General features: G+C 39.9%; 1 protein-coding gene across 50 annotated transcripts in view; it reads left to right on the forward strand.

Annotated features, from left to right (window-relative positions):
* Nucleotides 1-24,931, forward strand: part of LOC115494396 (uncharacterized) — a 432,669-nt gene that overhangs the window by 384,751 nt on the left and 22,987 nt on the right. For all 50 annotated transcript variants that reach the window (XR_012054697.1, XR_012054698.1, XM_072926076.1 and 47 more), the window contains 2 exons: nucleotides 9,029-9,115; nucleotides 11,771-11,952. The gene's annotated coding sequence lies outside the window, so the exon portion shown is untranslated. The remainder of the gene's footprint in view (nucleotides 1-9,028; nucleotides 9,116-11,770; nucleotides 11,953-24,931) is intronic.

The following is a 24,931-nucleotide window of genomic DNA, read 5'->3' on the forward strand; positions in this document are numbered from 1 at the left end:
TTCAGATGTGAAAGACATCTGGCTTCCCAGGATAACGGTTCTCTGGTTTAGATGTTTTTATTGACTTCTAAATGAACTATTTGGTTAAGAGCTAAGCACTTTCTATGTAAGTCCTAACTCCCTTTCTTTGCAAGGTGGAGGACAACTTGGGAACATTCCAGTGTAATGTTTTGCCAGCAGCAATCTCTCAAAGTGCTTAGAAGTCTCTGTCTTAAAGCTGAGCAGTAGTGAAACCAGGAAAGGATGGTGATTAATAGAGGATTACTTATGCACCTTAAGATAAAAAACTGGAGTGATTAGTGAAGTTCTTAAATTTGCTAAAGTGCCTTGTTCATATTGCTTTTTCATCCTTGGAGTCTGAAACCTGATTTCAGCCTACTGTTTTCTTCCAGAGTTGGAACTTCCTGCTCTTAAGAAGTGTGATGATTCTAATCTATTAACTGCAGAAGAGCAAAAGTCCTGTCTTATTCCACCTTCAGTCTGATTATAGCACTTTTGGAAGTTTGTGGTCATGTCCATATCCAATGGTATGCTGGGCTCTTGCCTCTTTTCTCTTTAGCTTGGTTTTCTTGCATAAACTGCTGGACTATTCTGAAAGTGCTCTGTACTTTCCTTCCACATAAATGGAGAGCTCTGCTTGTTTGTCTGTTTGTTTATCCATCCTGGTTCTCACGTGGTTTTCGGACAAGGACCAAGGGAGAGCCTTGGATCATGGTTGTCCTAACTTCCCACCAAAATGCCCAGGCAATTTCCCTGGCAGCAATGCTGACCAAAAGACATTGTAATAATGACATTGAGACCCAAATCATAAGTAGAAAAGTTACAGCACAGGTCTAGTTAGAGAGCCTGAGGTAGCTAATCTCTTACAGTCATGCATCCTCAGTGATGATTGACCCCTCCGAGAGTTTAATAAAGGTAAAAAAATTGAAATAAATTGCCCACAAGTTACTAAAAAATGAGTCTGGAATGTGCAATGGTACCTTGGTTTTATCTTCAGCAATGGGTCTGGGGGGCAGCCACAGTTCTGGAAAAGTCCTGATTTGGAAGACAAGCAGATTCAGATCTAGATCTAAATTCTAGGGTCTGTATCCATTGCAATATGACCTGTGCTTGATGGAGCACTGAAATAGGAACTGAAAAAGTTAATAAAGCCTTTTTTTCCAGTGTTATATCCATGTTTAATTTCTCTTCACTCTTTGCATCTACAACACATCTGAAAGTCTGTCATTTTACAGGAATATAATAAGACTGTTAATTAGAGCAGGCTGAAAGAATCCAAGCCAAAGTCAATAGTTACCTATTTTCTTTTTCTTTTGTAAGCAGAAGCCTGTCAAGTTCAACAGAGAAATTTTCTTCGTTATAATTTATTACAAAAGTTATAAAAACAAGATATCTTGAAAGAGTAAATCTGCAGGTTTTTTTCCAAAACTGAATTCAGTTTTTTCCAAAACTGAATTGTTTTAGCAGGTTGAGGGAGATTAAACTAAAAGTGATTATATTTTTAACTTAAGCTTTCCCCACCAGAAAAACAAACAAAAACACTAAGTGACACAATTGTAAATTTGGCTCTATTCACAGAAGAGAAAATGCCTGGATTCATACAGTCCTCTGTGGCGCTTCTATAGGAAGCTGGGTGTTGGGCAGGGACAGTTGTGCTGCTTGGGTGCCCACATCTACAGGGAGCTGGGATACAGTCAGCTGCAGGAAACAGGAGGGGCTGTTACACCTGACAAAGGTACTAGTCTAAGAGATGGAGAATTTCATAGGGCGTTTAAGCATCTTGCAAAGCGTTAACATCTAATAAGAAAGCTTACGGCCCAAATGCTGCACTTCTGCAAACATTAATACAGGCTGTTGTTAGCCAGGGGAAATACTTTGTGAGGCTCATTAGTTTAATTGGTCCCTGTCATCTAGTTAAAAAGGAGGAAAGAAATGCTCTTGACAAAGGCACAGGCTCTGTGTGCAAGTGGCATTTTGCTGCTGTAGCTCTGCTGTGTGCTGGCTGGCTAGCGTGGGGCATCCATCACAGTCTTGTCCTCCATTAGCACAGGGCAGCAGCAGGCAGCAACTCCTGGACACAGCTACATGCCTAAACCACCACCATTATAACCAGCTTGGGTGTGTGCGTGCCTCGGCTACTATGGCACAGGTTTGGAGTGCCACCTGCCTGAATGCTGTGGGTCTTTATGGTGTGGGCCGCCATGAGTCCTTCTCTTCCTTCACTGCTTCTGAGGGTGAGTGGCTCACAAAGATGATCATCTCTAAAATCATTGTAAGCACAGCCGTGTGGGAAGCAAGATTCAGTAGGGATTAGTTTTGGAGACTAGTTGCATGAATGTCCTGTTGTATAAGCAGGGATAAGCCATGGACCTCTATGGAGCTAATATTAACTTAAGGCACAGCCTGTTTTGATGCAGATGTGTACATCACAAGAGCCTTCCAGGGAGGGAAGGCACTGTAGGCAGGTGATTACAGTTGTATTGTTGAAATCTGTGGTATTTAAATGATCCTGAGATTGAAAAAATCTCTGTCTTTCATCCCTGCTGCCAAAGAAGAAGCCATAATTCCTCTGTGCTGGTTTTCAAGGTTGTTTATTCTTGCTTATCTCTAACAGGTCTGTCCTGCAGGGCAGCGTGTGGGGCTCTGCCCCTCAGTGGGATGTTACAAACATTATATACCAGAAACTACGTGTGCTATATTTACAATAATGTGCCAATATCTGTCACCTACATTGAACAGTGTGTCCCCAGCCTAAACCAACAGAAAAATGCCAACACTACAGTGAAACATGGAGGGCATGAAGAAGAAGAAGAAGGACAAGACACACCCAATTTCCTCCATCTTGCCTCCTTTGAACCCCTTATCTAGAATCCTAAAATTTTACTTTTGCACCCGTGCCACACTAATTATTACTTATATCAAACACTCAGAACTTGTAATTCATCCTGTATGATTGAAAATTCTTTTCCATGGACAGAGATCAGAGCCAGTGTCTCTCGGGGCTCTGTACAGGGGGGTTCCTGACCCCCTGTCAGGGTCCCAGGCCTTCCAGGGCAGCCAGAGGGAAGCCCTGGATTCCCACGTTCTATCTGACCTTCCATATTTTAGTGGTGTGGTGACAGAGGTGTCAATGGGGGTGTATCGCAGTGCTGACCTGTGCTGGTCTAGGCTGGGCCCTGGTGAGCCCAGCTAACAGAAATTCAGTGGTAGTGTTAAGATACATGCAAATCTATTCCTGCAGGTTTTTCTCAATTGCAATCCTGGCTGCTGTGGGGTTTTACTGAAATTTCCTTCTGTTGCAGTACCTAACTTAAGTCTACTAAGGTGAAGTTTGTAGTCTGCTTTCTAGATCACTTAAGACCCGTGGCAAAATTAACTATATTGGTTTAGTTAATTGTACTCATCCAAGAAACATTGGTAGCTCCCCTGGGTCACTACAGCAATTTCTTTCATGCTGTAAAATGTTTACCTCTCTAGAGTAAAAATGTCTAAGCTGTCGTTATGTGACTCTACAGCTCCACACCAATAAAGGCTACCTGTGCCTTTATCTTTTTTAAGCTAGTAAGAAACTGCCAAATTAACTGGAATAGTTCCAGAGCCTGATTTCTAATTTTGTTTTCATTGTTTTTGATTTGATGTTACATGATTGATAGCAACTTTTTGTACTTTGGGAATCTTGCTCTCTTTGACTGTACTGGTTAGCTTCTGCTTTTTTTCACATAAGAAGTCAGCCAAGCTAAGTCTTTCCTTTTGATTCATGCAGGTTGTAAGGTCAGTTCTGGTAGGTATGATTTGCTAATGAATTCGTGCTCCATTTCTCAGCTGGCTGGTTCTGCAAGTAGGCCTGGACAAATACATTGACATTTGAATTTAAGGTGACATTGAAACTTAGGTTAAACAACATTTGAGAATAGATTCAGAAAACCAAAAGAAATATTAAGTAGAATAAATAAAAACACTTTTATAATAAGAGCATATTAAATATGTATATGTGTATGTATATATATCTTTATGCTGGAGATTACAAAGTTTATATAATTTCATATATGTCAGCATCAGTCTGAGGGATTCTTCTGTGCTCCAAAGAAAAGGGAAAAGTCAAGCACAAGCAAAGGAAGGGAAAGAGTGTCATGTGGCAAACAGCATTTCCAGTGTATTCATTCCTAATGTGGTAAGTGCCAGCACAGAGGTGACTTAGAGGGTCACTACTGGGTGTCATTTCCCTGGGGCACACCAGGGGTGGGACAGAACACAGGCAGAACTGAGAACGTCTCTCCCCCTTTCACCACAAGCCACCCTAATTGGGTCATTTTAGCCAGGTGAAGTCTAGTCTGGAATAACTTTCCTACTCCTCTAATAGGGAGAAACTAGAATTTGAATCCTAGGCTGCAGCTGATCCTTCAGCACCCACCACAACTACGCCTGAAACTGGGAATGGATTCTAAAGGCAGGATCTCTCTGTACTTAGTCTGTTTTTTACAATTATTGACTCATCATTGGGAAATTTTTCTTTGGTTCAGAAAAGGTCATTCCAACAGATGATACAAGGATATGGACCAAGGCACTACCAGGGGCTTCAGCTTTGGCTGAATTTTCCAGTTTTGATTTGTACTTCCTGTGTGAGCGCACTCAAGGTATTTCATTCATCCATGTCTCCATCCACTCTGAGGTGAAACACAATGTGCCATACTGCTTCATTTTTACTGTGATTTGTTTGTAAACAGCTCGGGGGAAAAAAATCTGTCTCATTATTTCCTTTGGCAATGTGTTCCCCATCCTTAAAATTATTTTTTTCCTCTACAGTGTTAATTGGAAGTGATTAATGAACTGGTGGCTTTTCAAAGGACAGCAGCATTGTGTGATCCTTGGGATGCAAATGTGTTTCAGAGGTAGAAGGAAAATAGGAATATCTGTGGGGCAAACTCCAAACTTTATCTCAGCATTCTCAGTGGTTCTCACCACTGAGAGATTCTCATAATTCATTTAGGGTACACCGGAAGTGTTGAGCTCACCCAAAGCACAAACTACAGGTTAATTTCAATGGTGAGAAGGCAGCATCTCATGGATAGAACTGAAAATTGTCTTTGACTCACTCCCTGATCAGAGGACATTCAAAACTACATTTGCCACTTCCAAAGAAGGTTTCCTAAATACCATATGGGAATAAGAGTTATTTTCTGCATGTCATATTGAAGTCATTTTCCTGCAGAAAGGAGAAATCCAGAAAATTTACTGAGTCAAAGATAGATGTAGAGAAAGGCATGGAAAAATAGGGACATAATGCTAGGGTGTAGAAACAGGACAACAGCAAAAGGGGACAGCAGTGCTTACTCTATAGGATGTTTCTGTATTTTGTGTTAAATGCAAAGTGAGTAATATATGCTACTGTTATCACCACCACTGTTACCTAGACATATTTTTTTCCTTTTGCCAGTCATTAAATGAATGAATGGCATTAAATTAATGAATGGCCGAAGATATGAATGAATTCTGAGAAAGAAAATGAGAGGCTGTGCTTCAGGAACAGGCTCCAAACAGAATGTCCCTCTTTGCTGCTGGTGCATAGTGCCAGAGCAAGAGAAGATTCCATGTTTTTAGTTTGTTGCTACTTTCTAGTCCCCCCTACAGAGACCAGAATCTGGACTCTGAACCCCCTACAGATTGTGAGAATCTGGCATTTGAAATGTAAATGCTGTTGTGCCTAATTTCTAACCACCAAGATCTATTGGGTTCTTAATCCATTCCATGGAATTAAATTTTAATCCCTTTACTCTCAGATTTAAGGTAATAATCTGAGTTATCTGGAAAATCTCTGATATAAAACTCCCTTGATTTTACATAGAACACCCCACAGGTAAAGTTATTTAACTTGCTCAAGAACACCTGGCCAAAATTAATTTTTTGGAAGAACTGGTAATTAAATTTCTTTGCAATAATTTGCCTGTAAATAGGTATGCAAAAATCTTGATTTTAGTGTCTCTGAAATCACAGTATTCAGTGTAGATACATTAAGGAATTTCAGTGGAGCATGAGATAAGCTCCAAAAATATTGAATCCTTTCGACTGCCACATTTGTGCTATCATTCAGCAACTAATTCCATTTTTAATGATCTTGCCAAGATGTTCAAACTACATTAGTTATGTCAAATTCTTTGATTGGTATTTAAACTGTTTTCTCTTCCTTTCAAAAAGGTTGCCAGTTTAACTGCCCAAGTGTAAAACACAGTTGCAGAAGGGTTTATGTGTGGTAATGAGACACACTAATCTTACCTGCTCATTCAATGTAGATTCAGATTTGTGTGTCTGAAAATTGTATAATGTGTCTAAGATTAGGATAATTACGTACTCTTGTTTGAATTATGCAGAAGTAGTGCATTAAAAAAAAATGCAGGGATATTAGTGTCAAAACTTCTTTTCTTTTAGTGGATAATATCTTGAGGACAGGGGTCTTAGGTTCAAATTAGGATAATTGCAACTAATTGAATGCAATTTAAAAAGCAACATCTTCTAGAAATGGAGTCAGGTAATGTGTAGTCCAATACATCTAGCAGATGGATTGTTGACTGCAAAGCAATTAATTTGATGTTTCAGTGTCATTTATCTCTGTTCCCACACAGCAAAGTAAACATGGAACTCCAATGACACACAGTGTCAAGAAACAAGTAGGTGCTGGAATTTTTTGGTGATATTATCATTCTCTGGCTTCTTTAATCAATCTTTACTCACAAGGTTCAATTTTCATTCCTTCTGGCACTTAACCACAAGCAAGACCAGATCTCATATAAATAGTATTCAAACAAGCATCTTACCAAAATTAAAAGGTAGTTTTAAGCATAGAAATTATGTATATTCAGTTGGTGTGGCAAGTCTTTAGTAGCAGGGGTGCCAGGGGTGACTTCTGACAGAAGATGCTTAAAGATTCCTGTGTCTGACAGAGCCAATTCCAGCTGGCTTCAAGACCGTTGCCAGTGGTCGAGGCCAAGCCTGTCAGTAACAGTGGTGGTGTCTCACTGGTAAAATACTTAAGAAGGCAGTAAAAAAACACTTCAAAACAACAACTGCAGTCAAAGAAGAGAGGAGTGAGATTATGTGAGAAACAACATTGCAGACAGCAAGCTCAGTGAAGAAGGAGGGAGAGGGCTTTTTCCAGGAGCTGGAGCAGAGATTTCCCTGCAGCCTGTGGTGCAGACCATGGTGAGGCAGCTGTGCCCTTCAGTCCGTGTACTTCCACAGGGAGTAGAGATCCACCTACAGCCTCTGGAGAATCCCATGCAGGATCAGATGGATGCCCAAAGGAGAAGTCTACACTGGAGCAGGCTCCTGGCAGAACCTGTGGATCCATGGAGAGAGGAGCCTGTGCTGGAGCAAGCTTTCCGGCAGGTCTTGTAACTCCATGGGGGACCAACACCGGAGCAGCCTGTTCCTGAAGGACTGCACTCCATGGAAGAGTCCCATGCTGGAGCAGGTCGTAAGGAACTGTGGCAAGAACTCACTTCGTGGAAGATTGTCTTCTGTGAGAGGTATCCCATGCTGGAGCAGGGCAAGATTGTGAGGAATCCTCTCCCTGAGGAGGACAGATTGGCAAAGACAACTTGTGATGAACTGAACACAACCCCCATTCCCCAGTCAGGAGTAAAGTTAAGGTTGGCAAGAGGGGAGAAGTTGGGGAAGGTGTTTTAAGATTTGTTTTTATTTCTCCTTATCCTATTCTAATTTGATTGGTAGTAGTCATTTTTCCCCAAGTAAAGTTTTTTTTGCCCATTACAGTAAATGGTGAGTGATCTCTCTCTGTCCTTATTTTGACTCATGAACATTTTTGGTATATTCTCTCTCCTCTTGTCCAGCTGAGGTGGGAAGTGTTAGAGTGGTTTTAGTGGGCACCTGTTGTCTTTCCAGGGTCACCCCACCAGAAGCAAATATTCTGTTCAACCAGTTCTCATTAACAATAGCCTTGTTGGGAACCTATCCAGTTTTATTCATTTTAAAGCATATCAGCTATTGATCAGATTCATTCAGTGATCTGTGTCTTTATGTGGCAGGATACACACTTGTGCAAACTCATTAGAAAATTTGGAAATGAGCAACTAAGGCAAAGGGATAGTGGCACTCCCTTCTGTGGTATTGTTATCCTTGTGTTTTCCCTCCTTGTCTGTATGGAAAAGGACAAGCAGAAAGTGGTCTGGCCTAGCCCTGCCCATGGCTTGATTACAAGGATTGTCTTTCTTATGCTGGATATGTCAGATCTCTTCTGGAACAAAAGGCTGAGTCTGGGTTTCCTAAGCACACCAGACTCAAGAGGACGGGAGTGTTAAACAAAGCTGTAGAGAGAGTAGGCAATGATACAGACCTGCTCAATGTGCAGCTATATCTTTCTTTACAGACAATGTTATATGCTGGGATAAATACTTGAAATAGGCGTTAAATAGGAGGCTGGCAGCAATCAGTTGTCTTTGTCAAAAAATAACAGCTCTCTGAGTTGAAAGGAGGAGGTTAGTTACCTGTTAAAGTATCAGACTTAAGAAAAATCACAGGAAGAAAAGGTGAGATAAAATTACAGAGGCATGAAAATAGCTGCTTTACCACTCATTTCCCTCCTTCAAGGTATAAACTCTACTGCAATAAGTCCATCGTTGAGAAAAGCTGGACTGTCTCTGTAAAGCCAGGTAGTTATCAAAAGCTCTCCCACAACAGACCCTTTAACAACTCAACAAAGCATAATCAGAGAGGAAGCAAGATAACCCACCACAAATCAGCTGGTTTTATACTTCTTTTCCTGTCCCATTATTTGTGCCTGAGGACATTTTAAAGACTGATCACAGAGATTTCTGGGAGAGGTGAGAAAGGTGCAATATCAGCAAGCCAGACAAGTGTACAGTTATGTTTTGGATGAAAAGCAGCAAGATATTGAGATGTACTGAATATATCCAACTGCATATGGTTCTTCTCTAAATGGAATGTTCTTACTTCTGACATGTAGAGACCAAGAAAGAAGATATTTTGCAGAGCAAAAAAATATTCCTTTTTCTAGGGCAGAGTCTCTCAAAGATGTCGTGAATATTCTCAGCAAAGGTCCAGGATCCCAGGAGACAATTTGCAGCTCTTTAACAAGGAAAAGGTAAGTTGCATTTGAAGAGTTTACAGCACCACCTGAAGGATTGCTGCTTTTTAGAGTTTTTAGTTGCCTGTTTTTCTCTCTTTTTCGTTTGCTTTCCTGGAAGTAAATTTAAGAAACTTCTGTTTGACAATTGGTTTACCAATAATCATTATTTTAAAGAATAGCACTCTTCACTCTTATATCAGCCAAACCCATATTATTGAACACTTTTTAAAGAAGTGTTTTATGCCAGTGTTAATTAGCATTCAGCAAACCCAACTACCAGAAACATTGTCCCTGAACTGAAATACAGATGATCTCCCCTAATACATGTGTATATTGGTATTAGTGTCAATGTCATGTAAACACTAGAGCAAGACAAGAAATACTGCAAGGATAAATTAATTAATGTTGGTGATCTGCTCCAGTAAAAGGAAAAGCCTTTCTTTGAATAGCCAGAAAGTTCTGCCCTGAGCTGCATGTTCAGTTTGAAATGATGGGTTAAGAATCATTTGCCATCTATACAAATCCAGAGGCATTCCTCTTTTTCTACTCATGTGATTTCTGACACTAGCCTAAGCTTAGGAATCATGGAAAGTCTTGGTATTCATTTATTTTAGACTTTGAAGCACCATACATTTTCAATTGGTCCTGAAGTGCATGACCTACTTCACTGCAAGATGTTTTAAATATTCTGAACCATTTTCATAGGGCAGTCCTTCAGACAGAGTGACTGGAAAGAAGATTCGACTCATTTAGGTGGAACGTGCTCTTTTCTTTGTTGCTCTTCTACTAGATTCTGGTAGAAGTTTGCATTCCTATTTCAATTGAAGCTTAGAAGTCCTCATTTCATTGTGGAAGCCTCAGAAAATCTGGGGTGCCATGTCTCGTCTCAGAAGAAAAATAGTTAGAATCAGTGTTGTGGGAGCATTCTGGGGTCTTGGAGAAAAAAACAGGGAACACTGCTGTGGACTTTGGTAGTGTAAACCATGGAAGGAGCAGCAGGACAGAGAAGAATGATGAAAAGACTCCCTAGAGTAGGATCAAGCCTGCTCCACAACCTCACACTGAGCTCCTCTGTGCCCTCTTGCTGCACCACCACCACCACTGGGGCAGTCTGGGGAGGGCACAACCCCACAGCCCAGGCAAGCTCTGCAGTGGGGTACATTGAAGAGTAGGGCTGCAGGGTTGCCCCAGAAGGGACAGCTTGCCCTGCTAGTGAGCCCAGGTGCAAGGTCTCCTGATGTCTTAGATTGGAAGGTGATTCTGATATTAGGCAGCCCAGGTGAGGGATTGGCACCAGGGCTAGGAGGCATAAGCTTTATTGGTCCACAAAAAAATTAGCTTTTCTCCATCCAAGTTAGCACATCCCAGCTGCCTCATTAACATTAAATAGATAACATGATGGGGGAAAAAAATCAGAGGAAATCCTACCTGAAGTTGGAGATGTTTTGTCTTGTTTTCTTTTTAACTGGAGACCTGCTGGAATCCAGAAATAAAATTAAACTTCTTTTTAGAAGAAGTAATTGAAAAGAAAAAAGCAATCAAAGGATGAACAAATGAAGCCTTTTCTTACTGCTGTATGAATAAAAAATGTTATTAATAAACCCTTTCATTTCAGGCTTCCACTCTGCAGTCACACGTTTTGAATGTATAACAACACAAATGAAAATGTTTACCTCTTAAGTCCTTCACAGCACTACAGATGTTTTTTGAAAATAGAGAAAGGGAGCCAAGAAGGCATGGACACAGAGTGACAGAGGACAGTGGGAATAGAGATTTAATCAAAAACCCTTTAAAAATTACTCTTTTATTTCCCAGCTTTCAGTATTTATATTGAATAGCCAATTATTTTATAAAAATAGCCAGTCTCATTTTGCTGTTTTAATTTTTAACATTTTATTTCAATATACATTTGTGAGTGATTAAAAGGAAAATCTAAATTGCAGCAGGGAGAGAAGCACCCATGTGTTTTTGTTCACATCCAGCTTTTAAGACCTGGAAAAGCTAGAAACAGCAGCAGGCAGGCAAAATAGGGGTGAGAAGCGAAGAGAAAATAAATCAATATTGTGCCAAAAAGTTTCACCCTACAGAGCCTTTCTCTCTTTACATTTATGTGAGGAAAACAGTATTTTCCTGTATAATTTTTGGGGTTTTATATGAGTTTTTGTAAAATTAGTCTATATCTTTAAGGACAAGCTGACTATTCATTTTGGATTGTCACAGTGCAATGAGAATATAACAAGCATACAGGGGTGGCAAACATTGGTTTCTGTAGCAGTCTTTTGAAAAAATATTGAACAAAACTGATTTTGTCTCTTTGGTACCCTCAATATGGTTAAAAGGAGGTGTTTGATCATGCATGTCATTGATTAATGCTGAAATTAAGACCAACTTTAGAGGGTTTCCTCAGAACCCTGATGGTCATAGAAAAGAAAAGCAAGCTCTATAAATTTAATTGACTATACACTACAGTGAGTTTATCCCTATTGTTAATTGTATTAACCTACAAAAGGAGTCAAGGATTAATTAGAAATAAAGACCAGGAGATGAACTGAAGATTCTCAAGGGAAGCCCTGATATGTATTATCCTTGAACTGTATAATTATCGAAATCCTTACTATTTTAATGGTGTGCTCACCTGAATGTAACCCTAATTGCTTCTTTTATTCTTAGCTATTTTTGTACAGATTGCTAATCATATTTCAAACTAGAACCACCTGCTGAAGACCGGCAGAAACAAAAGTGGAAGGATTCTTAATGTCCTAATTTGGGAGGAGGTTATAGCACAATATGATTGAGATCAAACTACCTCATGCTTGAAATCAAGAACAAACCACTCTTCTTTGACAAAAAAGGTAGGATTCTTTCCCTCTGCTTGTACTCAGATTTTCCCTTAGGTTAAGCTTTAGTCAAGAAAGAAGTGGCGCCTGATTAAAAGGTGGGATAAATGAACTCAAGTGCTTTCTGAAGGGAAAAACAGACCTCAGAGTTCTCATTTTGATGAGTGACTGTAATACTATGCAATGCTGGGCTTATCCTTAGCACTGCTCTATCCTAGTCCAGAGCACTACCTGACACTTGTGAAAAGACACAATAAACACCAGTGGGTATAATGGGAAGGTACCAGGGACTGACTTGCTCTGGAAAGATCTGCTTTCCACCCCTGTCACTTCCCGTGGACTTTCAAAATCTTTCCTCCCAGTCTGTGCCTGCCTTTTTGTACCACTGTATATGTAAGCAGCATCCTTAGAAAATGCATGTGCTCCCTTTTAAAAAAGATCTGTTAAACATAAAAGTAAGAAATTCTGAAATACATACTGATAAGCTTAAAAAAAAAAAAAAAGGGCAGCAAAGTACCTTGCAGGCAGTCTTAAAAAAAAGACAGTAGAATAAACCTTTAGATCTGTTTCTTTTATCCAAGCTCCCATTGCAATGACTGAGAAACCTTGCTCATTCATGTCAATGCAAATATGTGACTGTTGTGTTTGACTATAAAACAACTGGTATTCTTTATGTTGTTTTTTCTTTTTTTCATGACAACAAGAATATGATGTATTTTACTACTTCTGAGAAGAACTATTAGTACTATACAGCAAAAATTAAATTTTGATATTATCTTGAACTAAATAAGGTAATATCCTGTGTCCTCCCTGTATTTAAGCCTAAATATACATTGGGAATTCTGGATTTTTGGGGTCCTTATCCAATGCTTGCTCAGTGTCAATATTGTGCTTGATTACAGGGAAAACTCTTGCAGCCCAGCCGTGATGAATTATGATGTTCTCAGCTATTAAACAGACCTGAGCATTGGCCCAGAGTGAAACAGTCTCAGTAACCACTGCTTTTCCAGCAGTAGGTGTGAGCCTGCCCACTGCTTGATGTGTAATGCATTTGTCATACAGCCTGGGCTGAAAGAAGTCAAACAGAGTAAAAATCTATTGTCTGAAGCTTCAAGCAGAAGGGAGGTAACTACTTAACTTCTCTCCTGATGCTGATGTGAACACAGCGTGTACTATTCATACATGGTGACTGATAAGAGGATCTGTGGTAGGGCTCTTTACCTCAGGTGAGGTTTTTATTGTAACACTAGGTAAGCAAACATTATTATAGAGGTGGGCTTGAAATTGCAGTGCTTGGAGCTGTCTTAGAAAAATGTATTAGAGCAAAGTGACTGGGGAGGGAGTGACAGAAAAAGAGGGTGGATTTTAACCCATTCTTTTAGAGGGATCAAAAAAAGCCCTTCTCTTCCCAAGCAGAGCAACCTTCTCTGAGTAATCCATGGCTCTTTTGGTCCATTGGCTTCAGCTGTTTGGAAAACATTGGGTCTTACTAAGACTATGTACTAGTCAGGTGGCAATAAGGACAATTTTTACTGTAATCATATAGACAGGTACCATCTCCAAATTTTTTTTTCCTACTTTGTCTCTTTGTACTATAGAATGATTTGGGGGCAGATGAAATGTCACAGTGCACATGACTGAAATGTGTGAAAACTTAATTAACAGAATAATTACACAGCAGACGTGAGATCTTGTCTCTGTGAAAATCTGGCAGGAATCTTGGGCCCTATGGAATATGAGTCCACATATATAGTCAGTGGAAAAGCCATTAGTCACAAAGTGGCTGCATCTGCTGGAAAGCATTAATCAGGTCCCTGACTTCAAAGAACATGGCATGCCTTGAAATACCCTTCTCCAGGCTTCTCAGGCATGCTATAAATGAATATGTGATTTTCTCCCAGCTACCAGGGTAAATCTGCATAGCTCAATTAACTGTAGTTGATTTATGCCAGTTACACCAACAGAGGATCTAGACAGAACCTAATAGACTCTCTATATCTAATAGTCCACCACAGTATGAAAATTGGGCATTATTCTGCATCAGCTATCCCTTTGCAGCCAGGGTGAACAGCAGAAGGATTTGTGATTTATTAAATGAACTGCTTCTCTACAAAGTTGAATCTATGTTGCTTCCCATGAGTTTCTACACTGGCAGGCCATGAGTTTCTTCTGCATATCATACATTTTCTGTGAAAAATATTAAGATAATCAGACAGTCAGTGTAATTTTCATGATATCTAGTTAGAGACACATTGCCTAATCATTTTACTCATCAATCAAAATTTGCATCATGCAAAATTTTGCATGAAATTGATCACCTTTCTTTTTATTTTCTAGCTTCCTAAATTATTTTTATTTTTGCCTGTTATCAGATTGAACTCCTAAGAATTAATTTGAAAATAAATTAATATAGGTATTAGTTGCAGTTCATTTTTTAAGCAGACTGTGAGTATACATCTAGAAGTTTTTAGTATTCCTCTTTCATGTTATTATACATATAGGGCAATATTTAGGCCACTGAGTTGAAGCAAATCCTGAAGTGTGATTATCTTCTCATTGAAATGCTCTCTATTGTGCCTATTTGTTTGATGTGTTTTTCTTGTACGTTGTATTTCTGATGGCTTTGGGGTAAAATAATCATTATATGTCACCCATACTATCTCTTTTAATCTCCAGAAGATTAAGCATGTTTATTTAAAAACCGCTTTGATAGTGTCTTTACTAACTCAGCTATTTTGTAAAACTGGAAATAATGAATCAGGGAGATGCAATTTTGATAATGCCATTTACACAATTCCTATGGGGCTAGCTAGGAAAATAACTGGGGTAAGTATCTGACATACACATAGTGAGAATGGGGAAAATATTGTAATTTCATGTAGGTTATGAGGCACTGGGAAAATACAGTCAGCAGAAGCAGTTCAGTTAATGAATCACATTCTTCAGGGACTGCTGGACTCAGGAGATGGGTCATGGGATCAGGAATAGTTCCTTTAATCTCTTTGTCACTGGTTCAAATCCAATATCTGGGTCACTGGTTCAAATCCAATATCTGGGTCACTGGTTCAAATCCAATATGGATAGATAGTAATTAGAAGTCACTGTTATTTGAGGGCTCTGAGATGAACCTTTTGAAATGGAACTGGTGAAAGGACACTACAAAACAAACTACCCCCAAAAACTAAAATATCTGGAAAAATCACATGCTTCATAGCCAGTAGACGAACTTCAGAGACTTACTGGGGCTGGATGTGGGCTGCTTGTGGCTGTTGATGTGAAACATACATGTCCATCACTCAAGGGACTCTTCTGAGCTTGTGAAAGGGAGGGGGCAGAGACAAACACTGGTGATATTCCTGAAGCAAAGGTTCCACATTACTGGGAAGTCCATGCTACTCCCCTGAAGTTACAGCTCTTGCCTGGTGCTCCATGGAATACCACTCCTCTTCACTCATCATGAGGAGGTTGTAAAAGTCCTGGGCTCTTGGAGCTTCTAATGCCCAGCTATCCTCCACAAGCTGGTAAAGACAGGGTATGCTTTATCCTGTGGGCTTTCTGAGTGTCAGATGTGACACCATGCAGTGGTGTGAGGACTAATGCTGTCCATCACCACTCTGGAGTTTCAGACTACAAAAGGGAACTGGGAGGTCCCAGTGACCCTGTGGTTTGTTGTGTTTAAGTTATCCCAAAGGAGGGGTGGATGCAGAGGAGGCCATGTGAGTGGAAAGGCACATAGAGAATGTCACATGCCAGTCAGCACTTTAGCAGGCTACCAGAAGAGGTACTTTAGAAATAAAATCTGTAAGGCTGAAATATAGTCAGATTGGACAGATGAACTGCTTATACCTGACACTAAGGGATTCAAATTTATAATTTTTTTTCCACTATCAGTGCAAAATCAGAGTAAGGGGACTTCTGAGTCAACCATGGGATCATACTGTCTGCTTTCCCATAAAACACTTCTTGGCAAGACCAATGTTAGTTGGCACAGGACTATGTTTTTTGATTATATATACCCTTGTTTTCTGAAACATTGTATGCTTTTAATCTGTAAATCCAAATTCTCTGGAATTTGTATAAGACTGTGGAAGGAGCTTTTGTTTTTGTTAAGTATGGGGTTCTGTAGCAACCCAGTCAAAGACTGGAGAGATTAATCTATTTCAGGTATCTGAAACCATGCTTTGGCAATGGCTTTTTACAGTGAGAACAGCTGAGACAGTGGGGGAAATTTCATACAGATTCTGTCCTGCCAGTTGTTAAGGCAATTCCATTTGTGCTCTGCATTTCATTGTTTCCTAGAAAATAAACTCACCAAGCTACACAGATTAGCTGGTCTTGAAAAACTGAGGTTATTTTTAAGGCAAGAGATATTCTTATTCCCTAAGGAGAAGAAAAAATGAAGGAAGAAAAAGCACTCAGAACAGAAAAATAGGAGCTGGGTATAGGTATACTTTTAATTAAATACCCCAGTCCATGCCTTGGCCCAAATGTGAATTACCTATCCTCAAAGCAGAGGGAAAATACTCTGGCTCATATTCAAATATGTGAAAACACAAAATTTCCAATAAGCAAGACATATCTCACTGGGCTCTGGGAATGCTTTCCACAATGACATGCATAATTAAAGTCTGCATTGCCTTCTTGGCCCAAGAGAGGTTAATGGTAAAGCAGCTGCTAGCATCCATTAACTGTATTTAGGCGCTCTTTATAGGGAAAGACCAAGGTGCCCTTTTGAGCACTGAGAAGTAAGATATAAATACATGTTAGCCATTATCAACATGCATGCTTGTAACAAGCTGCCTTCAGGGACTGAAAGCTGCAGTCACATATTTCAGGTGTCACTGATAACTATATGTATAAAAGGAGCAACCTATCACAGGAAGTATACTGTAGGGGATGTTTTGCATTTGAATTTGAAATGAGGCCTTCACTTACTGACCAAGTTTCTTGGACCTTTCAGTCACATTGCCTGAAACATCAAAACAGAGAAATTATCAATTTTTTTCATGTCAGGGAATTCATATGAATGTTTTGGAAATAAAGCATTCTTATTTTCCTCATTCTCTTAGAAATTTTATCTTTTTCCTACTCTAAAAAAATATCCCTGTATGTCAAATCTGTTTTTACTTATTCTTCTCAAGTCAATCCTTGCTTTCAGAAAAATTAGCAGGCCCCAGTGACAGACCTTCGTGATCTTTTTTTCATTTGTACCTGTGCTAAGTTTTTAAAAACTATGAGTAGAGAAAGAAATGAATGAAGGAGACAAGTAAACAAGAAAAAAAAAATAAAGAAAGAAAAAATTGGGGGAAATGGGACATTATCTGCATTTCATTTTTGTAATACATTTAGGGATGGAAAGAAAAAAAGTGTAATGAAAACAGGAAAAGCTGTTTTGTAAGCTGTTTATATATTGTGTTGGTTTTCCTATGGATTTGAATTTGTGGTTGTTAACAGCTCTGATGGAAAATCCCTAAGTGCTGGAACATTTTAAAGTGCTTATTTCTTGCATTACCTCTGTGATGTGTAAATGGATGAATGTACATTGCTGTCTCTTCTCCACAGAGCCACTGATAGGGTCTCAATCTTTCTGCTCAGCCTTCCAAAGTCCACTGTGAAGATAGCCAAGAAATATGCAGAGTTTTCATTACTTCTGAAGATTCTGTATCTTTCACTTAACTCAAGCAAAAGATACAAATTTGAGGAAGTAAGACACAAACCAATATGCAAGCAGCAGTTATGATTCTTTAAATCATGAGTTTTCATTGATAAAAATTAATTTTTTTCATTGATGGCACTCAGTGTTTCAGTTTTGCTTCAGATTTTTTGTAAATTTTAGCCCAAATATAAGCGAATTCTATGTACTAATGAATTCTTTCCTTTTGTTTTTGGTTTGTTTTTTTTTTTTTCCCTTTCCTTCTGTCATAAAGTTTTACCTTCTCTTTTTTAAGAAACAGAGAGTCAAAGAAATGTCCCTGCCTCCTCTTGTCCCAAAGCAAATCTTTTGTTTGGCCTGTCCTGAGCTGACCTGGCATATAATGGGCTACTGAGGAGCCTCAGTTCAAAGCTCTCATTGGCACCAATGAGAGGCTCTTCATGGCTTTTCTGCAGAGAGCAAGATGACTCCTGGACCTGAACTGTCAGCACAGACGGAAATGAACTCTTTACTACAAGATGGCAAATAACATTGACTGAGATATAGCAAATATCTTTTGCTTTAGCCTGTCACTGAGGAAAACTTAGTTCACCATTAATTCAACTATTCCTTGTAAGCCATCTTTTTCAGGAATGGCTTTTTTCTGTGGTGTAGGCAAAACAAATATTCCCTCTGGGATGAATCCCTGCTCCTGCCTCTCTACAAGTAAATACTCTCCTCAGTCTCTCCCGGAAAGTTGTTCTGACAAGATTGCTGAAAGCAATGGGCTTCACATGACAGATGTTCCACAAGAAAGCCAAAGCAAAGAGCTACTTGGCTTACTGGTGCTATCACACTTTATAAGTAGCAAATTGTTACAGAGACAAGATGATAAAGGGGCATATCTAAGATATAGCAGCACTCAACTTTAAAGGTCTTCTGTCTTGCAAAAGATCCAAGAAGGCCTGGCATCTAATTCAATGTCTACAGCAAAGACCTTTGTATGGACACAGATGTCAAGCAGGGGATTTTTGATAGTAGCTGGAGGCAATACATCTGTCTGCTGCCTTTTGCTAATTTTCTTTGTAGGTCAAACTCGGAAATCGAGCAGCCTGGCTTGCCTGACACACTTGGTACAAAATCTTCCCTTGCTGAGGTTCCTGCCAAGAGTGGACAGGAGATCAACCTTCCCCAGAGGGATTGCAAGTAGGCTGGTGAGGAGACAGTGCTGCCTCTGCTGGGCTGATATGAGCTGCTTTGGGGTGGTTTTCTATGGCAGCAGAGATGGTGGGGATAGGCAGCCTTGTGTTCTTTGCTCTGGAAGGTGTGCCTTGTTCTTCTTCCTGGCACATTAGCTGTCCTCAGTTTGACAAAGGCTGCTAATTTTAATTTTCCAGTTATGCCAAGGAATAACATCCTTATCTAGGAAAGCAAATATGACAGTTTAGTGTGTCACTATAATATCTTTTCCCTAAAATATGGGCAAAACCATCAAATTACAATGAGGATTTCACATCAATATATCTATATAGGTATGGATAAATAAAGAAATACATATGCAGTACATATATAGAAAATCACTTCAGCACAGGCCTCTTCCAGTTGGATCATGAGTTTCTGACACGTGAAAGGAACAAGCAGGCATTATGTGAGGCCATGAAACACAAGGACCCCTCTTAGCATGAGCACTTCCTTGCAAAGAGGGGATCACTGTGGTGAGCACTCATTGCTGTGTTCTCCTGGACTCCAGTACCCCATGGGTGACAGGGATCCATCGAGGCCACTGCAACGGGCACATCTGTGCTTCTCCTTCCCGAGCTTTGGAAAGCAGGCATGGGCCATGGTATCCAGAATTGTGGTCAACAGCTCATTGCCCACATGGAGACCAGTGACCAGTGGTGTGCCTTGGGTCAGTACTGGAGCCAGAAATGTTCAACATCTTTGTTGGTGATGTGGACAGCAGGATCAAGCGTGTCCTCAGCAAGTTTGCTGAAGATATCACACTCCGTGGCACAGTCGCCATGCTGGAGACAAGGGATGCCATCCAGAGAGGCCTGGACATGCCTCAGAGATGGGCCCATGAAAACCTCATGCAGTTCAACAAAGAGACATGAAGGTTCCTACCTGGTGTGATCACAGACACATCTACAAGTGGGCAAAGTGATTAAGAGCAGCCCTAAGGAGAAAGGCTCGGTGATGGTTGATGAAAAATTCAATATGAGCCAGTAGCGTGCTTACAGCCCAGAAAGACAGCCACATCCTGGCTGCTTCAAAATCAGTATGGCCAGAAGGAGATGATTCTACCTCTCTGCTCTGTTCTTGTGAGACCCCACCTGGAGTAATGCATACAGTTCTGATGCCACCAACATAAGGACACAGAGCAAATCCAGAGGAGGGCCATAAAGTTGATAATCTGGAACATGTTGAATGACAGGTTGGGAAAGAATCACAAAATGTTCTAAATTAAAAGGGACCCACATGGACCTTTGAGTCAAACTCCCAAGTGCATTGCCTGATCAGGGTTTAAATCCACACCCTTGACACTGCTCTAACCAGCTGAGCAAATCACAGGGTTGGGGCTGCTCTGCCTGGAGAAGTGAGAGAGCTCATAGCAACCTTCCAGTGTCTGAAGGGGGCCTGCAGGGAAGTCTGAGAGGTGCTCTTCCTCAGGAACTCTAGTGAAAGGACAAGGAATAATGGGTACAAGCTGAAAGGGGAGAAATTTAGCTTCGATATTAGGAAGAAATTCTTTACTGTGAGGGTGGTTAGACGCTGGAACAGGTTGCCCAGGGAAGTTGTGGATGCAGTGGTCACTGCGGCCAGATTGGATGGGGTCTTGAGCAGCCTGGTCCAGTGGGAGGTGCCCCCAGCCCATGGAAGGGGGGGTTGGGATTGGGTAACCTCTAAGGGCCATTCCAACCCCTTAACATTCTATGATTCTGTGATCCAGCACAGCCAGAGAACAGCCAAATCAAGCCTGAGGATACCACAGAAAAGAGAGAAGATCCAGATCCACAGAGTAATTAGCCTTTGATGCTCTGGGTATGTCAGGCTAACCTTTGAATATTAACTAAGATACTAATTGATATTTCAAAAAAACCCAACATCCAAGTGTATTATGATATGCCAAATAAATGTATCACAGTAGTGCCTCTAGTTATTGTAGCAGTAGATGAATACCAACTCTCCATTAAACATGTTGTTTTACGTAAATCAGAGTATTTTGCAGAAGTTCAATTTTTTACTTTTTATGGAGAAAATTTAAAATACAATGCTGGGACATTTAATTTTGATGGGTTGTTTAAAGTATTATAAACAATTCCTATATATTATTTGTGTATAATAATAGGTATACTAAAGATGTACCAATACAGCACTGAATGTCATAAAAAACTAAAATGAAGGGTTCAGAGGAAAATACTTTAAAATGATCCATTACCGACTTCACTAGTTTAAGTGACTTATTTTGGACACCTCTGAAACAATCCATGGCAAAGCCATTAGATAGCTCTAGGAATTTGTGCAGGCTATAGACTCAGTTGTGGGTTGCTGGTTCAAATCCAGAGGGCCTGCATGGGTACAAGGAATTGTTGATAGCATGACCTTGACCATGTGTTTACCTCCCTGGCTGTAGGTGACAGTAACAGAAATAGCATTAATTAGTCCACTTCAGTATCTCAGCCAAGGTCTGATGTGGCAAAGCAGGGAAGCCTACTGTGCTTCAGACTGGAGCTCCATGCTCCGTGGATAAAAATGTAGCTTCCCCATTCCAGGTCCAATCCAGGTTTTATTAGCATTGTTGGTGTGATGCCAAAGGAAAAGTTAGCAAGAATAAGAAGAAAGCATCAGACTAGGTAATTGGTTAGAGATGGTACCCTGGGAAGACAGGGACAAAAGGCAATGAGCTGTAGCCAGCCACACAATCCAAAGTAACAAGCAGTCAGCACTGGATTAGCAACCAAGGCAACATTAATAATTTAACTACAGCGTTCACAATGATTTAACCATGCTATTCAGAGCACAAAGCTAATGGTGATATAGTGAATGAAGCTAGAAGGTGGTGAGATTTAAAAAGTTTGTAAGTGTCAGCACATAAAATAATCTCTATTGGAAAGGGCAATGTTCAAATTTTTTGCTTTCTTGTTTCCTGAAAAACAAGAGGCAACAAAGAACAAAAAAGCAAAAGGCAAGCATTTATGTTTTGGTAGTTGCTATTTAGTATTTTCTAGCCATGAAGGGGTGGGCTGTTTCAGAAGTTCCTATTGACAGCCAATTTACAGAATGTGATAGACCAACACATTATGCTGTCTTTGAAAACTGAATAACAAATGTTTTTTCTATTTACTAGTCAGAAGTAAAGGAATAGATCTGAGCTGCAGAGCACCCACCCAAAATACATAAACCTTTCTCAGCATGCCCCGCCTGCAAATTCTGCCTTCGTCTAAGTTAACATTATGTTATAGCCCATCCTAATTCATGGAGGGCTGCAAAAAGAAGTATAAAGTGAGAACATAGGAATGTGATCGCTCAGAATGGACTCTCAAAATGTATCACTTGCCTACACACAGTCCTACAACTCTACTGGTGGGATTAAAATGGTAGAACCCCTCTCTAAGGATTACACCCTCTACTTTATCACAGAAGATATTTGCTTGAATTAAATCCACAACTGTCCCATGTTGCATTCTCTCACCCTGTTAAGTTAAATGCTTTTCTTGAAGTGACCATGTAAAATGGCTGCTGTTTTTACACCTGGCGTGCGTTGTGTATGTATTCATAGGCAGAGCTTTTACTGCGGTGATAAAAAAATGGAGTTTTATAATCCTTTACTTGCACTAGCATTGAGGACTCCATTCAGTCAAGACAAAATGAATTAGATTCGATTGTGCTTCACATATCCTGATTGAAGCACTACTGCAAACTCCAATTGCAGCAACAAATTTTGCTAATTGCATTGTGCAAACTAGCTACAGAGCCTGGGCTGAAGGAAAATTTAAACTCCCAAGGAAAACACATTATTATATTACATATTGCAGGCTGCTCTCAACTTCAAGTTGCAGTGGCCCACCAAATCAATTGCTCCAGTCTTGAAGCTCTGTGAATACCCTTTGAGCTGTAAACTATGCAGGGCTGAAGTGTTCACCAGGTGCTGGGGATATTTTGGTTATCTCTGGGCTAGTTCTAAGTGCACATTACAGGAAATGGTTCTGGTCCTATTGACAGCATTTATCTGAAAAAAAACCTGTATTTAAGAAGTTTAGTAGAGGCACTGGGGTAGCAGTGGGGGTACAACTGTAATATTTAGGATTGCTCAGTTTATGTGCAAAAACTATGTCAAGCTAGTTTTCCTTCTGTGATAGGCAGATGAGAATGGATCCAGAAAGGCTGGATCCTAGGGTCGTCTCTAAGTACACTGCAACTGTTCTTGCTGAATTTATATTGGTCATACCCAGCAGAAGAGTATCTCCAGCTGTTCTGGATCTTATTGATAAAGAAAGTTAGTCCTATAGAGATGCTAAAAGCAAGGCTAGATTTGTCTTTGTTTGACAAAAATGTAGTATGAACAGTACCATTCCACTTTTTTGGCTCAAAGCTTCATCTACATAACAATGCAGTGCTGTCATTAGTAATACCACTCCAGGGCATCTTTTCTGAGTTAACAAAAATATTAGACATGCTATTAATACCACCCATTTCACATGTTGATGTTGTAAATGATTATTTGTACTGCTTACCTCCTGTGTAATTCTATATTATATCCCAGTTTTTAGATAAGTGAAACCTCAAAGCATTCCTGCCTTGAGCCCATACCTTTGTACAGGTGGTCTGTAGATCAAACCCAAAGAAAAGGTAAATAATCATATTCCCAGCAAGATCAAATGCCTGGCTGAGCCCATGGTTCAAGGTATGAAATTTGGTCCATGAGCACAGAGTGGGCTTTTTACAACATGTACTCAAGAAGCATCCTTGCCAGGCAGTGTGTGTGCTCCCTTCCACAACTGGCAGGGTCATCTGGCCCCCAGCAGACTGATGGGGGTTCCTGCCTCCCCTCCATTGCTGAGCCTAAATTAGAGAGTTAAAATGTTGAAAAGTGAGTTTATTTGGATTTTTTTAACTGAAAAGATAGCGACAGAAGAAGTGGTTGTGGTTGGATTATATTCTATCTCCTTAATCTCCTGTGTGTCAATAGCAGGTCTGCAGCAGTAACACACTAACAAACACTGGTAAATCAGATTTTACTCTTCAAGCTCTTCACACTTTATACTCATTAACTATGACCTTCCCATGGATGTGCTTGGATGATTTTTCCTGCTCATTCCTGTTTGTTCTGTCCTCTGAGTACTTTTAAGGAGTGGAAACCAATGTTGGCTTGCTACTGAGATAAACACATAAAAAGAGGTGCCTTCTGCATCTCCCTCTGAGGACCTCATGTCACCGCCAGCAGAGGAATTGGCATTAAATTTCCATAACTGAAAATCTTGAGGCGTGAGCTCCATCCAGCCTCAATAAGAGTTGATAGGCAAAGACTTGCAATAGAAGAAGTCACTGAGGAAAGCTCTGCAGAGCTGATGTTGGCAGGTGACTAGGAAGCCCTAATCCCTTTGGATCAGTGCACAGCCATGTGCTGAAAGGATCAGTCTTTGATTTATGGTGAAAATTATGATTCTTGCTGAAATTCCTTGATTGTTTCAGACAAACTAGATTCATCAGAAAGGCTTGTTTTTGCAGGTCATTATTGTTTTTGAAGATTATCTTCTGAAAACAAGAGCCTTCTTTGCTATCCTTTTGATACATGTGATTTTGTCATGCACATCCTTTCCCAACTGATTGAGTAGTGTTGTTTAAAAAATTTCAGACTTCCTCTGGATTTTAAATATACTACAGTAAATCCATCTTGGGATGAATATCTGTAATAGAAGCCATACTGCTTTCAATGATTGCATTGAACATAATTTAAAAATATATTTACTGATTTTGCAAGATTTTAATGATCTTTGTAAAGTTTTCTAAACTATTTAGCATGCTTTGAAGAAACATAGTATAAAAAGAAAATGTTACTTCTATAAAACACACAAGGATGCCATGTAGGGAAGAGCCATTTACTGTGCTCAAAGCGGATTTAGGACTCAACAGTATGTTGAGAAAGTTAAACTGCCTATTAGCCAGTGCCAGCTGCACCAGAGGCTGTTTTCAGACATATTTACTGGGCAGGGATCCAGCATTACTGTCATACCTGCTTCCATTCCTTGTCTGTCCCTGCACTATGTAGTGGTATTTTCATATAATTATAAAGTCTATTTTAGTAGTGAAGGTGTTTTCATATAAGTATAAAGTCTATTTAGTAGTTAATATCCTCTCTTG

This window comes from Taeniopygia guttata, chromosome 3 (genome assembly GCF_048771995.1).
Source record: "Taeniopygia guttata chromosome 3, bTaeGut7.mat, whole genome shotgun sequence".
NCBI classification, from domain to species: domain Eukaryota; kingdom Metazoa; phylum Chordata; class Aves; order Passeriformes; family Estrildidae; genus Taeniopygia; species Taeniopygia guttata.